Consider the following 17,191-nt stretch of genomic DNA (forward strand, 5'->3'; position numbering starts at 1 on the left):
AACATTATTTAATATCTGTCCCTGTTTATTTTAGGCTTTGTCCATATTTCTTGCACTAAGAGGTAGGTAGGGGTGTGTGTGTGAATGAAACACCCTAGTTAGGGGTAGCAGGTGGTTAGTAATATACTCAAGCTCAAAACCTGTACCTTAGTTACAGAAAACAAAAGCATAAAGTCTCTACCCCAACTACCATGCTGCATTTTTCAAAGAACTGACATTTCAGGTTAATTTTCAATTCAAGGAACCGAGTTTGAGTGAATTTATATTATATTACTGAAGAGGCATTACAGCGAATGCCTGTTCATTGACACTAAAAGAGCGAACCGTGAATTACGAGAATGGCCGTAGCTTGGCTGGGGAGGGGGGTAGCAGTTTGAGAGCTGTCAGTACAAATTTGAAAATCCTAGCTACACCCCTGCATGTAGGCTTTATTAAATTCCAACCATGGTGTACTAGCAATGACCCTGCTTTAATGTCAGTAACTAACTGAAGCATTATGCAAAAAAGGTCAGTATTATGAATACACAATAAATGGTCAGAATATAAAAAATAATAATGTTATTCAAAATCTGGGGGCATTGTTAGATATAAGTTTAAACATTGACCAGTGAATGTCTATCAAATACAGGAAACACATTATGTAGGCTAAGTCCAAACAGCATGTCTAGTCATTTCACAGGGATCATTGAACCATTTTATATCCCAGTAGTCTGACCCATTATTGAATATAGTGTTGCTTTTTGTAGCCTTCAAACAGCCAACTGAAAAAATATTTGCAATCATAGCATGATTGTTTAGTAGGAAAAACACAGGTTGATCAACCTGAACAATTTGGAAAGGCTTCAGGAGGTGTGACTACATTCTGTTTCTTATAGATGGCTTACACATAGTCTTTGTCTGGTTTATAAGGCAATACCTGATCCAAGTCTATATAAAAGTTTCTATCTTGAATGCACTATTGGGAACTAACATCAAACCAGGCAACCTAAAGCTAGAAATAAGTATTAATAAAGTACAAAAAGTAACATAAAGATTCCATAATACATTCAAAGTGTATGGAATAAGCTTCTCCTTAAAATTAGAGCAAATAAATGATTAAATTAAATTATTGAAGACAACCATAAGGCATTCTTCAGCTAATTTACTTCCCATACTCTGGAACAGGCTACCCATCTATGTCAAGCAAAGTTCTTCATTAGCACTCTTCAAGAAAAATCTTGATGAGTGGATGGGAAATAGGAAATACACCCCGGGGATCACTTCTGTGTCTCTGCTCGACAGTGGCACAGGAAAATAACTTTCTTGGGTGGTGTAAGCCAGGGAACCTTGTTGGATAGGCTTACGGAGGCCCTTGGGCCGATGACCTACTACCTACCTATGAATCTATGAACCTATGAATGGTAATACTCAGCAATGTACCTAATTAGTGGCTAATGACCACATTTACTACACCAGACAATATTGCCATCCTACTGGTGGATCAGTGAAAACTTCAGTCCACCTTCCCCCCAGTTGCCACTAGGAAGATACTAAAATCCATACCACCACCCCACCTCACACCCCATTATCACCAGAGAACAGATCCTAAAAGTGCTCTCCAAAGCAAAGAACATGGCATCAGTGGCTCCTGACACCATACCAGGGTACCTCTAAATGGCATGAAACAGGTCCACCTCTCCAAGCAAAGCTATTCAGTCTCAGAGTTGAAACTGGGTTTGTGCCCATAGACTGGAAGATGGCAGATGTCATTTAACTGCACAAGGTTGGCCCCTTTACTGACCTGGAAAACTATAGATCCGTTAGTCTGACCAGTCTAAACAGTAAAGCCATGGAAATAATTGTCATAGATGTTATATGCAAAGACATGATAAATCTACAAACACTGGACCCTAATCAGTTTGGGCCAATCAAGAAGAAGTCATGTCTACTGAACCTGGTGAACTTCTCTGAGAAGGTTACAGAGGCCATGGATGAGGGCAAATTAGTTCATATGACCTATTTGGACTTGGCTGAGGCATTTGACACTATTCCCCATTCAGGTATAGTCAACAAAGTAAAAAAAAAAATGCAAATAAACCTGTATGTCACCCACCAAGTAGCCAGCTTGCTTTCACAGAGGATGCAAGAGATAAGAATAGGTGACTCCACCGCTACTAAAAAGCCAGTCACAAGAAGAGTTCCTGAGGGATCAGTAATGGGACTGCTTCTGTTTGGCATTTACTTCTCAGATGTCAAGACCAATACAAATGGGCTGTGATTGACTAAGTTTGAAGATGACGGCAAACATCTGATAGTCATAAAATCTCCCAAAAGACACAAACATCCTCCAGGAGGGTGTAATACACCAATAAACAATTTGTGTGAAAAACATGGGCTCAATCTAAATGCAAAAAGCACATGATCATCTTTAGTAAATCATCAACCCCCACAAACTACAACATTGGCAATGCATCTCTTAAGGTAGAAACTGTAGTTAGGGATCTAGAAATAGGGATCTAGAAACTTACATAGATAATAATCTGGCCTTTGACTAATATATGTCCACTATATTTAGAAAGTTATTTTACATAGCACAACTTATAAGTAAAAGCATTGCATCTAGGTTCTGGGAGGCTATTGTCCCTCTGTACTCAGCTTTTATTAGATCATTCATCGAATACTATGCTCCCTTTCATATGTACCTGCAAAGGCACATGCTTCAGCTCTAACATTCACTGAAATTCCTTACCAAAAGAATTCAGGGAGTCTAACACATGAGTTATGGAAGTCACCATAAATCACTCTCCTACTCCCAGTGCCCTATAGACTGCTAGCGGGTGACCTTTGTCTAGCCTTTAAGGCTTCCTCATACCCTGTACTGAAGAACCTGCTCCAAATCCAGAAAGACAATATTATCTGAAACACCCACTTAAGGATTTTAACCTTTCCAGCAATCTAAACAAGAGATATTGGAGAGACAGATATATCTCACAGAGGCTTCCAGTGCTCTGGAACAGGCTTCCTAACCATGTAAAACAATGTACTTCCCTGACCCAATTCAAATAGAAGCTGGACAAATGGATGGGAAACCACAAATATATCCTTGGGTAACACGTATGTCTCTGCTGAACAGAGGATGCTGATGCAGTGAAAATTTGTAGCTTGACTATTTCCTGTCTATAAAAAGAAACAAGTAAAACTTGGGAATTCTGCTTGTAGGTTAAAAAGGTCCCCCCTGGCTATTAGTCTTGTACTTTTCTATGTTTCTATGTTTTATTAGCTTCCTTCAAAAATCATTTTAATACCTATATGGGAAGTATGAAATATCAATGTGGGTTATACAAATAAAGTTTCTTGAAAGGCAGTACATTATAAATTTGGTAAAAAAACTGTAAGAAACCAGATATACGTAGCTGAGGTTTGGAAAAGTAGTCAAATGGCACAATGGGTGTAAGGAACTGTAGATATTAATATAAACACAAAATAGTTAAATTGTAATGAGCAGGACAAGCACACATCAGTACTCTATAGCAGGACTTTAAATATTCAAAGGAATTTATAATAGTGAATGCAGAGCAGTTATAGTGGATGTGGATGTAAAAGGACAACGTTTAGAAAAGACTGCTTCATTTTGTTATAAACTACAGATATAAAGCAAGCAAGAGTAGGAATATTCCATGGGAACTCTATTCGAATATCAAACTTTTATTTCCAAAAATGTATTTTCTTTCATGTAATCCAATACTAAAAGAGCTACATACAAGAAAAATCATCACTTAATAACTATTTTGATCATTTGTGCTTGAGCTTGTTTCCGATTGCCTTTTTGTGAATTCTTACATTTCTTTAACTAAAGTTTCTCTTATCATCTGTTATATCACAAAGGGGCAATCAAACTAGGTTAAGTCATTGATTTTAACTACAGAGCTATTAAAAAAACAATGGTTCTTAAACATGTGCATTTAAATGTGCCTTATTAGTTACAGGTTACCAGCAACACACCGCAGATGAATAGTGTAGCTTGGAGTTTCAGTTCTGAGTCTAAGCAAATGCAAAGGTTTCAAGCTTAGATTTCATATGAAAATGAGTACGAAATTCCCATTCATACATTAATCATTTCATCACAGTCTAGCACCTTTTCCCTTTAATCAATGCCAAGAATGCTACAATGAAAGAAAATATAATTTCATCTTATTTTCTTGATTTTCTGTCAGTCTTTAATTTGCAGTTTTATACACTGCATTTTCTATGAATATATATACATATATATTTATATATATATATATATATATATATATATATATATATATATATATATATATATATATATATATATATATATATATATATATATATATATTTATATATCTTCCTGTGAAGTTTGTTACAGTGGTTTTGCATTATATACAGCCATCTCTGCCAATATAACTCTTCCTAATTACAGGAGTCAGATTGGTCACACTTGGACACTTAACTACAATTCCAGTTTGAAAAGAGTGATTACCTCATATTCAAATGTTCCTTAAAATGCTGTATCACAGATGGCTACTAATAATAATTAGAGGAAGCAAAATAATGAAAAAGAGAGGTTGGTGCTGACTATGAAAAGAAGACATTCAAAGTACTGTCGTAAACTCATAGAGCGAGATCGTGAGAGAGACACACACAAACTATCCTGTCATGACAGAGGTATCTATCTATTCCTATGAAATTAAATCAGGGAAGCAAACTCCTTGACTACAGAGCAAAGTCATGCAACATGGCAGTTAATTTTCAGGCCATTTCAGATATAACAAATTAGAAAAAAATAATAAACACTTACATTCGTACAAAGACAATAGTAAAGCAGAATGTTCAAGATATGCTGAAGAAATATATATTTTCCATTTCTGTGTGCAGTTCTTCTTTAAACAATAATCATGAAAGTAACAGGAATGGTCATATTTAAAACTGCTACAGCAGTTTTAAACCGCTAGCAAAAAGCACATTAAAAATTCATTTGAGTACAGAAATACACATCTGAGTAGGTTATATTTTAGCAACCTCCTAAAGGAGGCCACTGATTCATTCATCCAAATCAGGCAAAGTATATTTTTATGCAGGACTTGATCAAGATAGGAAAAAGAACTTCTGTATAACGTTTTACCTTGGTCATGGGGATAAATGATAATGACATAAGTGAGCATTTTAGCAAGTAGGGCATTGAGGTTTCTTTTAAATACCAACCAGATTGTTTAGAAGTTTACATTTTAGTAAAAGAATCTTAAAAATAGATCAAACTGCACAGATCCCACAGTATGGGATCAGTGTGACAGAGTATTGAAGTTCTGGTTAAAAAGCTGTCTACAGAATTCTGGACCTGCTGAAGCTGCAATAGATCCACAATCAATAGCCCTGATATACAGCACTATAGTAGTGCAAACAGGATATGTCACAGTAAGAATAAATGTATGTCTAAAGATGCTGGTGCTTTTCAGATGAAATTAAAATGATCTGGTAACAGCTGAAAACTGTTCCTAAAGAGTAGTACCTTGTCAAGAACTACAACAAGACCATTAACCTTCATTGAGAATGTCATTTGAATGTCCCTAATATACAGCTAGATCAATAAAGAACATGTAAAGGACAGACAACGACATGCATCAGTGTAATCTCTGTCTTCATAAGACTGAGTTTAAAATGACTACTTTTCATCCAACTAAGATTGGTATCCAGACAGTCTTTGAAGAGCTATAAATCAGATATTGTGTCCTAAGAACAGGAGGGAACCACATGAATATTATCTGCATAAGAGGAGGGGACCCACATGAATATCATCTGCATAACTGGAGGGGGCCCACATGAATACCATCTACATAGCACTGGTATCAGAGCCCCTACTATGCCACACATATAATGGCAACGTAGACACCATGAACAAAAAAGGAACCAAGAGGAAACCCTTTGGTACTCCTCACTTGACAGGATAACTTCTGCAGGAATTAGCTCAAAAGACAACCTGCAGACTACAATGAGAGCTTAGAGCAAAACCATTCAAGTATGGTAGAGGAAACATTACAGCAGGTGCAAAGATTTTCCAGTACAGTTCCATGACAGACAGCATTAAATGGCAAGAGACAGTAGTTAAGACCAAGACAGACTAGAGTTCTTTCTCTCACAATGAGGAAATTTGTCACCTGCAAAAGAATAGCCGTTTTACTACTTCATGAGTGAAAACTACCGGGACCTTGAAAAAGAAGGTCATATGCTACAAGATGTGAGTACTGCTACTCATGAATTACCTTCTCAATAACACTTCTTAAAATGGAAAGTAAGATAATTGTGGAAAAATGCTACAGATCAGTAGATCTAAACAATCTATTTAAGAAGGAGAGTTATTAATGCCATTTTTAAGCTGTGAAAAAAAAAATCAAAGAAATCCATGCAGTTCAATCATATTTGGACCAAGGGAGAAATCCATGCAGTTCAATCATATTTGGACCAAGGGACCTGAAACTACATAAAATTTGCTTTTTGGGGATTCACACTAACTTCAGTTAGTCATTTGAACAAAATAGACTGCCTTTATTACATTTTCATAGTCAGCATATTTAAACTGCATCCACAAGAAACCAGAGTAAGTTACACCAGGATCAGTTGTGTGCACCTAGCATGCACCTTGAGTAATGGAGTGTCAGACTGAGGACACCTTATCAGCAAAGAAGTGTGCAGGGTCCTTACATATAGTGGACGTCTTTATAACATAAAACAGGCTGGGATGCACAGTCTATCCACTGTCTTAAAGTGCATAGCTGGATGAGATGACACATCAGATATATCATTGTATACAGATATTACTTTCTTGTGTGAGACATCTGAATGGAACTTAGCATAGTGATTATCCATTGTAAGATTATCCTCAAATAACCATATCCTACACTATGCTGGCTCCAAATGAATGCCCGTGCATAGGACTTATACAGGAAACTGCCTGAGGAAAAACTTGAAACTATCTGTAGTTCCACACCAACATCCCTTGACCCACCATCAGCCCAGGTTCTGAATTCATAAGCTTATCTATTCATGACTGCAACAGTGAAGAAATCAATGAATTTTTGCAGCAATTACACAGATAGTCAGCTGGACTGCAAATCAAGAGAAACATACAGTTCACTCCTGCTCCTGCAACATGTCTAACATGTTTAACAAAAATGAGTCTGAGCTGTATCAACCCTATTAGCACAATTCAAAGTACTTATGTCAGCAGATCAGGAAACTTCTTCACATTTCTGTCTGTTAAATAGTACAAATCTAAACCTCCATATCCCACAGATTTCTCAGATCATAAATCAACTGCTTTGTGCCACTATTCTACTTTTGGGCAGTCTCAAGAAAACCTATAGAGGAACTGCAAGAAAAGTTAGAAGAAAAAGGGCCCACCCCAGTCTAGATATATATTATTCTGCATTTCTTCATGTGGCACCTCAACAAACCAAAAGTGCACATACTCATCATCTTCTTAACCAAAGGCATAGCACCTCCAAGTTTAAATATTCCATTAAAATTCCTATTTCAAAAGCTGCATTCTCGTCTCTGCAAAAGTGTAGGCTGATATTTTTCTTTTGGCACTTATTATATTTTATTTTTAAAAAATCTATACAGACAAAACATCAAGCACATAAATATATAAATATTGGTGCGGACTTGTAAAGTGGATTCAGACCTGGCAGTAATATGATCACAGCTTCCTATAGTCAGAAATAAAAAAAATAATTCTTCAAGAAGAGCAACTAATTCTTCAAGAAGAGCAACTATGTGGCATGAGACACGTATATCAATGTGAAGAGAGCCTTGAAAAGTGTAGATCATGCTCTTCTGCTGCATCTACTTAGATATTTTTGGATTCCCAAAGACAGTAACTTACTTCAAGGACTACTTCCACTGCAGAACATTTATTGTTAAGGGAGCTGTTTTACTTTCTGACCTTGGCACATTCATTGCTGTGGTCCCAGAAGAAGTCATAATGAATCCCATTGTCTTCTCCTTATTAATGGCATAATTAACTGCATAGCCCCCATCAGATGATATTTTTTCAGTGCACAGGCCCCATTTCATTTCCTGTGTACAGAAACAACTTGAATTCTGTAGCTTCACAGTTTAGAAAAGCTACACAGGGGTAACAGGCCATTAAGTGTGAAGACTCTTTATGTCACTCTGGTGGTATAGGGGCGTAAAGCCCTGACTACAGCCCAGACAACCCCAATGTGGTTAGCAGCTCAGAAAACTGACAGATCAGCAGGAGAGAGATTGGCAGGCCCATCTCAGTGAAGGATGGGTGATTATGTGGGCGTGTCTAGCTATGATCACTGGTGGAGACTGGGGGCATTGCTTATGGGGTATGTAGCTCAGGAGGGGATGATACATCGTTCAACCTTATTGCATTGCATGCCTGCTCCTTGAGCATCAATATGCCACTGCAAGGGTAAAAGAGAAAATAGTGGGTAGGAGCAGGATACAATGGATAAAATGCCTAATGAAGTCTGAGATTGCCAGGGCAACCTTAGGTTCCACAACCAACACCAGCAGTTAGCAAATAAAACCAGGAGATAAAGAGTTGCTTGTAGACCAGATAATGATATAGGGCACTGGGTAGCAGTGAGATGAGGATGCTACAGGGATAAAAAAACTGCATATATTCTTTAATTCCGTATACATATTTCCTTTAACTTATAAATGTGTCTACCCTTCTTTTAAAAATGTCCATACTATTTGTTCAATTTTCTAAACAGTATTGGCAGTCTATTCCAGTATCTAGGTTTACTTTAACAGATTAGGCCAAGTTCATAGGTTCATAGGTAGGTACTAGGCTATCAGCCCTGGGGCCTATATAAGCCTAGCCAAAAAGGTTCTTTAAGTGTAGCATGTCCAACAGATCTGGGTTTGACATAGCTTTGTATGTTAGGCAGAGATTGCCTCTGAGTAGGCAATATGTGATGGAGTAGCGCTGGATTTTTTTTTGAGATGGTCTGCATATGGCATCTGTTTGAGGCCGGTAATCCTCTTAGTGAGGTATTTCTGTGGCCTTTCCAATTGTTGTAGGTGTCTTGTGATATACATGCAAAATGGGGCATTGTACTCTATAATGGGTCTCATGAGGGATGAGTAGAGAGGAACAATGACCTCCTGCTTTCTAGAGGAGAACAATTTTTTGATGAGGTGTGACGCATAGAAGATTTCCTGACTACGGTGGTGATGTGGTTGTCAAAGGAGAAACTACTGTCCACCTGTGTCCCGAGGTATCTTATCACACTTTTGGTGTTTAGTGAGCTATCGCCTATGTGGTAGTTCATGGGTACCGAGTTTTTCCCAAAAGGGATGACAATGTACTTCTTGGCATTGAGCTTGAGGCCATGACTTTGACACCAAGCATCTGTTCATGACTTTGACACCAAGCATCTGTCTCTGTGTGGCCCTTTTGTAGAATGTCTACATCATTAGGTGATTCTATTATGGCTCCCAGTTTGCAGTCATCTATGAACTTTGTTAGCCAAAGACCTTCTGTGTTGGCTTGCACTTCAGAGAAGTAGATGTCAAACAGGAGAGAACCCAGGACCGAACCCTGTGGTACTCCACTCAGCACTGGTCTGAAGTCAGACTTGGAGTCGGCTACTTTTACTGTGTGGGTTCTGTCAGTGAGCCAGTTGGCTGCCCATATTGTGACATAGGGATTTATGCCCAGTTTAGTGAGTTTATCTATAATTCCAAAGTGGGGGATGGTATTGAATACCTTGGTGAGGTCAAGCTAGGCTGTATGCACTACCTTGCCCTCATCTACGGCTCTAGTGACTGCTTCAAAGAAGTCAATCAGCTTTAGTAGACATGATCTACCTTTTGCAAACCCAAACTGAGTGGGGTCCAGGGTTTGGAGGTTACCTATGTCTTTGTTTATAAGCTCCAAGATGATACATTCCATGGCCTTGATGACCAGGCTTGTCAGGCTAATGGGGCAGTAGTTTCTGGGGTCTGTGGTGACACCCCCTTTGTGGAGAGGGATAACTGTCACTGTGCGCCATACAGTAGGCACATAGCCTGAGGTGAGGCTATGATTGAACATGGTATTTAGGTGTGATGCCAGTTCGTTCTGTAGTTCATGCAGTATGCAGCCTGGGATGTTGTCTGGCCCCATGGATGCTGTGTTCTTGGATTTGGAGAGTGCGGTCTTTACTTGTTCATCTGTGATTACAGGGGCTTTGCATTCTTCCGGTATTAAGATGGGCCCTTTGGAGGGTGAGAAGGGGGTAAAGTTAGCACTGAACCTATCTGCCAGGATGTTGGTAATATCGGTTGGTTCTGTATATTTAGTGCCATTGTGCTGTAGCTCAGAGCAGATTTGAGTGCTGCCATTGAGGTTCTTGACATAGCTGTAGAATGTTTTGTGGTTGTCTTTGGAATTAGTGGTGATTTTATTTTCATAACTGACGTTGGAGGATTTTATGAGGGATCTCAGCTTCTTGCTGAGGCTGACCAGGGAGTTCCTCCAATCTTGGGATTTTACTCTTTTTTGCAACAGCTTCTTCCTTCTGTTGTAGAGTTTGTTTATGGCAGGGGACCACCAGATTGGCTTCCTTTTTTTGGAGAATAGTGTCTTGGTTCTGTTGGGGATGGCATGATCCATGCACTCATGTATGTGCTTATACAGTGTATTTGTGTAAGAGTCAGCAGTCATACATCTATTTTCCGTCTGCATGGGTGTCGTGAAGTTTGCCACTTCTGTCTTAAGAAGCATGGAGTTGGCTTTGGAGTAGGTTTTGATGGTGGTTTCCTTAATGGGGGGGTGGGGGGATATGGATGCCTAGGGTGATTAGCTTGTGGTCGGATCTGACCAGCGAGGAGATGCCCTCTGGCATGGAACATTGGTTACCCATATTGGTAATGACCAGGTCTAGGATATTGCTGCCCCTGGTGGGGGTGTGGACAAGCTGATCCAAGACACTGGAATTTGTGAATTCCAGAAAACATTGCATGAATGAGTTGGTACATGAGTAGTTTTCCCAGTTCAGCTTCTTTCAAAAATTATACAACTTCATCTTACTGTGTGCTTTGATCTACATAAATATAAGACCCAACAAATATAGATTACAAATGCCTAACCTTTTCTTTAAACAACAAATAGAAGATGTTGCCAACAAAATTAGTAAAAAAACTCATACTGGTACATTATTTGAAATTATCTCACGACATCTAAGATCACTTGCATTAATCATGCCTATGCACAGACTGAAATATACCATTCCTATGAGCAAACTACATATCAGGCAATTTACCTAATTTATTCTAACAACTACCAAAAATGTCACTTTACTACAATCATCCTTTTACACAACACTGGTAACCCATTTATATCTGATCATGCCTCATAGTAGCCTGTCTAACTTTTAAATTTCTCCACTCCAGCTATGGTTACAAATAACTGCCCCTTTACCGATGCTGTTCAAATGGGATGCATAATAATTGAGAATGTGAGTGGGATAGCCCCTGCAGCTGGGGCCAGAAACTTCGCTCTAACCAGATCTTGGTTATAAATCCAGGTCCACAAGTGTATATCCTATCAGATAACAGGACTGATCTAGACTCTACTTCATTTAGTTGAATCCTTTCTGCTCTCAGACCACAATCTCACAGCTAGGTACTCATTTTTTAGGCAGCTCACATGGACTGCCAATCAATGAGTCATGCAAGTTAAAGCAAGGTAAGTACAACAGCTGATGACAGCAAATGGATGTAAGTGGGAGTTTTATGGTTTTACTTAGATAGTGACCGGGAGATTTATTCCTGAAGCAGCTGAGATGGCTGTCTTTAATGCTTTGCCTCTGTTATGGCATGATCTGCATCATCACATGTTAAACACTAGCTGAGATGTATCAGTCTACGATGCTCTTTCACTCCATCACTCTCTTGCGGTTTCAAAAAAGTCACTAAGTGTCTATATACCTAAATTTGAATAATGTGTTAGGTTCAAAATAACATTTTCTTTTATCCTTTTCAAACTCTCTAGAGTGTTAATGCCATATCTTATGTAATTATTATGTGTTGTACTGTCTGTAGCTCTATATACTATTCTCTTGATGGTTTTCACATTATATTATTTGTGATCACTGTGTGATCCAGTTCTCTGCCATTAAAAAGTGCAACTCTTGTCATGCATGACTTCTGAGGGGATATGGAGAGAATTTTAAGTAATCTCATTGTTGGAAGAAAAACAAGAATTTCCTTTACTCCACCTTTGTACAGCCACAGAGTTTGAATAACTTTATCCTCCACTGCAGACCCTCACATGGTACCCTCCCCCAGCAAAAACTCTTGCCTCTGTAAATCACCTACTTTTTTGATTGTCAAAATTTGAATGATAGTTTATTAATCAAAATTAAAATAGTTTATTTCAATTTTCACAAACACAAAGCATCTGAATAACAATAAGAAAATAGACTGAGAAAAAAAGTGTTTATGTGGAGGTAAACCCTCCTCGCACTCCTGCAAAAAGAGACACGCTGCTCCACTTAGACTTACAAAACATGCTAAATTATCAGGACACTTAGCCTTACAAAATACAGTAAATTATCAGGACATGCTAAATTAACAAGACACTTAGCCTTACAAATCATGCTAAATTATCAATAAAGGGTTATTCTCTTATCCTATGAATTCAGACAAAAAACAATGAGTTAGTTTGGTGTTGCTATACTGTAATTCATCAAGTCTGACTCATTGAAAACGAATGTTATCAGTAATGAGCTGTGGACTGAATCAGTGCACATTAAAAAAGTTGCCCTATATCTGACTACTGAGGTGTCAAACTAAAGGGACACAACATCCATCCATTAGTGTTTTACATATGTTGTCAGATCACTCCCACCTCTTCTGTGTTGCTTGTTTTGTTGCTGTTCCAGCTGTCAATTTAATGATTTGTACTTCTGCATTTCCTTTAATTTCCTAATGTGCGCTTCTTCTTTTGATTTACTTTTAGTCTCTTCCTCCTTTCTGTATCATGACTACCACAATTGTGCAGGAAGGTCAGGGCCAGTGTTAGCAATTTGGGGGCCCTCTGGGTTCAAGAACTTTAACTAATCATTTTTAAGTGTTCTTCAACTGTTGAACTGTTGAACTGTTGAGGGCTACACACTCAAGTGCAATAGCCATTTTTCTGCTTTAAAAGTGTTTGTTTTACTGTATCTGTTTTAATTTTTGAAAAAAAAAAAAACAAAGAAACAAAAAAAAATCCTATTTCTCTACTCATTTCCCACCTTTCTATAAACAGTAGAATCTGGTTTTTAGATTTTGCTGAATTCTGGTCTTTTGTAGTTTCTGTGTTGCCTAGACCTTACTAAGATAGAAGGAAGCTTCTCTGTTCATCAGTGAGAGTACTGAACTTTGAGCAGCCTATCTGTTGCTGGAAGAGTGGTTTCGGCTCAAAATCTGTAGTTTTATTGGCCATTTTGGCCTATTTCTATCCCTTTCATCTTTTTGTTTAAAACCTAGTGTTTGCACGGTTTTTGCACTTGTATTGCCTCAACAAGATCCTGCCTGGGTATCCTGCAGAAATCTACAGCAGCAGAGAGAGAAAAGGGAGACTTTGAGTGGATTGAGTACCTCTGTTTTGCTTTTTATTGTCTATTTTCACTAGCCGCACTATTCCAAGCATTTTTATTAATTTTGCAACTTATTTGAACTGTTTTTTGAATTCTGCTACTGTTTGTACTTTAACTGATTGTTTTAAGTGTTTTTCAACTGTTGAACTGTTGAGGGTTACACACTCAAGTGTGATAGCCATTTTTCTGCTTTAAAAGTGTTTGATTTACTGTATCTGTTTTAATTTTTGAAAAAAAAAAACAAAAAGAAAACCTCTCTCTCTACTCGTTTCCCACCTTTCTATAACCAGTAGAGTCTGGTTTTCAGATTTTGCTGAATTCTGGCCTGTTTTGTAGTTTCTTTGTTGCACAGACCTTACTCAGATAGAAGGAAGCTTCTCTGTTCATCAGTGAGAGTGGTGAGCTCTGAGCATCCTATCTATCGCTGGAGGAGTGGTTTCAGCTCAGAATCTGTAGTTTTACTGGCCATTTTCAGCAATTTCTATCCTTTTCATCTTTCAGTTTAAAAACCTGTGTTTGCACCCCAGTTTTCTAGTTTTAGCACTCAAAACTGTTTCCTTGTGCTCAGCACTTGTTCAAAACTTGTTGCAAGCACTAAATAATCTACACATTACTGTAGCACTCAACTTTCCTCACTTGTTAGGAGGAAAACAGTTTTTAGTACTTAAATTAATAAGCACCTATCCAGGCATGTCTAAGGGTCAGCTCCCGATATTTTCCCCTGTCCACCAGATGAATCTGGGCATCTTGGGGTAATGTAGCAATTGCCTCATGTACACTGACAACCCTCTCCTCCTACCACCCAGCACTACAACCTGTGAGAGATGCACTTATATAGCTAAACTGAAAGCTAAGCTCTCTCCAGCCAAGACTGTACAAGACCATCAAGAGGAGAAGGTAAACACCTGCACCACATCACACTCAACACATAGTCCATCAAAACCTACACCACCTAAACCCACACATAGTAACACAAAACACACACCTACATTTGTGGAGCCTCTCAATAAAAATCTGCACAAACAACAGAGACCTCCAAAGCTGAAATGCAAGCAACCACCACCCCAACACTTCCCAAATGACACATAGCCCACACAATCAATGTGCCACTCAACCTCGGCCCATAAAGCAAAAAAATTTACCCAACACACTAGTCATAGGTGACTCTATAGTCAGGCACACTGATGTCCCACTCACCAGGCTAAACAAGGAGAAAGTTACTGTCAGCTTCCTGTCGGGTGCCGGTACTCCACAAAAAGTACAAATATGACTCTGTCTTTGTCCATGTTGGTGTGAATGACCTGAGACGTACCTCCCTGGACTACATGAAAAGAGACATGGAGGAGCTCTTGGGTCATGTAGCCCAGGCAGGTATGACCCTAGCTCTGAGTAGCATCCTGCCATCACCCAGAATTATACGACACTACAAGGACAAAATGACTGACTTCAACAATTGGCTAAGCTTCTGGTGTCATTCTAAGGGGATCCAATGTCTGTCTGCCTGTAACAATATGATCGACAGACCACGAAGTTTTGCCAGAGATGGCCTGCACCTGTCACCCCTGGGATTCCAGATTCTGGCTAAGGCTCTTGCCACCCCTATAGTGGCTTTTTTAGGCAAGGTTCAAATGACAAACTCACCACCGTAGCAGGTATAAGCAAGCAAAATCTGCGGGTAATGCTACTCAATGCTAGAAGTCTAAACCTCAAAATGTACTCACTCGAGGCACTCCTTAAAATGGAGAACATCGACATCTGTGCAGTGATGGAGACCTGGTTCGAGGCTCCAGAGAGCACCCCTGCATTACCAGGCTATAACTCGTACCACACCTTTTGGCCACCTAACCTGGACCGAAACACTAAAGGAGGAGGCGTGTCCATATTCATTAAGAATATCCACACCTCCAGGCTAGTTGCTCAACATAATGCATCTAAAATTATCCAAGTGCAACTAACACTGGACAAGACTGCAATCTAGGCTGTAGCTTGTTACAGATCCCCCACCATGCCCCAGGATGCCCACTCCACATTTCTTGATATACTAGGTAATATTAAGGTTCAGCCCAATACCCTAATAATGGGTGATTTCAACTACCCCACCATCAACTGGGAAAAGTATTCATGTACTAACTCATTTACTCAATGCTTTCTGGAATTCATAAATTCTAATGCCCTGGATCAGCTTATCCATACCCCCACCAGGGGCAGCAATATCCTGGACCTGGTCATTACCAATATGGGCAACCAATGTTCCATGCCAGAGGTCAACTCCTCACTGGTCAGATCTGACCACAAGCTAATCATCCTAGACATCAATATCCCACCCCACCCCCATTAAGGAAGCCACCATAAAAAACCTACTCCAAAACCAACTTCATGCTTCTTAAGACAGAAGTGGCAAGCTTCACAACACCCATAACAGATGGAAAATAGAGGTATTACTGCTGAATCCTATACAAATGTACTGTATAAGCACATACACGCGTGCATGGATTGTGCCATCCCCAACAGAACCAAGACGCTAGCCTCCAAAAAAAGGAAGCCAATCTGGTGGTGCCCTGCCATAAACAAACTCAACAACAGGAGGAAGAAGCTGTTGCAAAAAAGAATAAAATCCCGATTGCAGGAACTCCCTGGTCAGCCTCAGTAAGAAGCTGAGATCCCTCATAAAAGCCTCCAAAGCTAGTTACAAAAATAAAATTGCCACTGATTCTGAAGACAACCACAAAGCCTTCTACAGCTATGTCAAGATTGTCAATGACAACACTCAGATCTCCTCTGAGATACAGCACAGTAGCACTAGATATACAGAACCAACTGATATTGCCAACATCCTGGCAGATAGGTTCAGTGTAAACTTCACCCCCTCACCCTTCAAAGGGCCCATCACTATACCAGAAGAATGCAAAGCCCCTGCAATCATGGCTGCACAAGTAAATACTGCAATCTTCAAAGCCAAGAACACAGCATCCATGGGACCTGACAACATCCCAGGCTGCGTTCTGCATGAACTACAGAATGAACTGGCACCCCACTAAGTACCATGTTCAGTCATAGCTTCACTTCAGGCTTTGTGCCTACTGAATGGCGCACAGCAATTATTATCCCATTCCACAAAGGGGGCGCCTCCATGGACCCTGGGAACTACCGCCCCATTAGTCTGATGGTCTGCAAGGCCATGGAACGTATCATCTTGGAGCTTATAAACAAGGACATAGGTAACCTCCAAACGCAGGACCCCACTCAGTTTGGGTTTGTGAAAGGTAGGTCAAGTCTGCTAAACCTGATTGACTTCTTTGAAGCAGTCACCAGAGCTGTTGACTAGGGTAAGGTGGTGCACAGAGCCTATCTTGACCTCCAAGGCTTTCAACACCATTCTCCACTCTGGAATTATAGATAAACTCACTAGACTGGACATAAATCCCTATGTCACAAGATGGGTGGCCAACTGGCTCACTGACAGAACCCACACAGTGAAAGTAGCTGACTCCAAATCTAACTTCAGACCAGTGACAAGAGGAGTACCACAGGGCTCAGTCCTGGGTCCTCTCCTGTTTGGCATCTGCTTCTCAGATGTCCAGGCTAAT

The sequence above is a fragment of the Protopterus annectens genome, chromosome 3.part0 (assembly GCF_019279795.1).
Source record: "Protopterus annectens isolate FY-2018-M chromosome 3.part0, PAN1.0, whole genome shotgun sequence".
In the NCBI taxonomy this organism is placed as follows: domain Eukaryota; kingdom Metazoa; phylum Chordata; order Ceratodontiformes; family Protopteridae; genus Protopterus; species Protopterus annectens.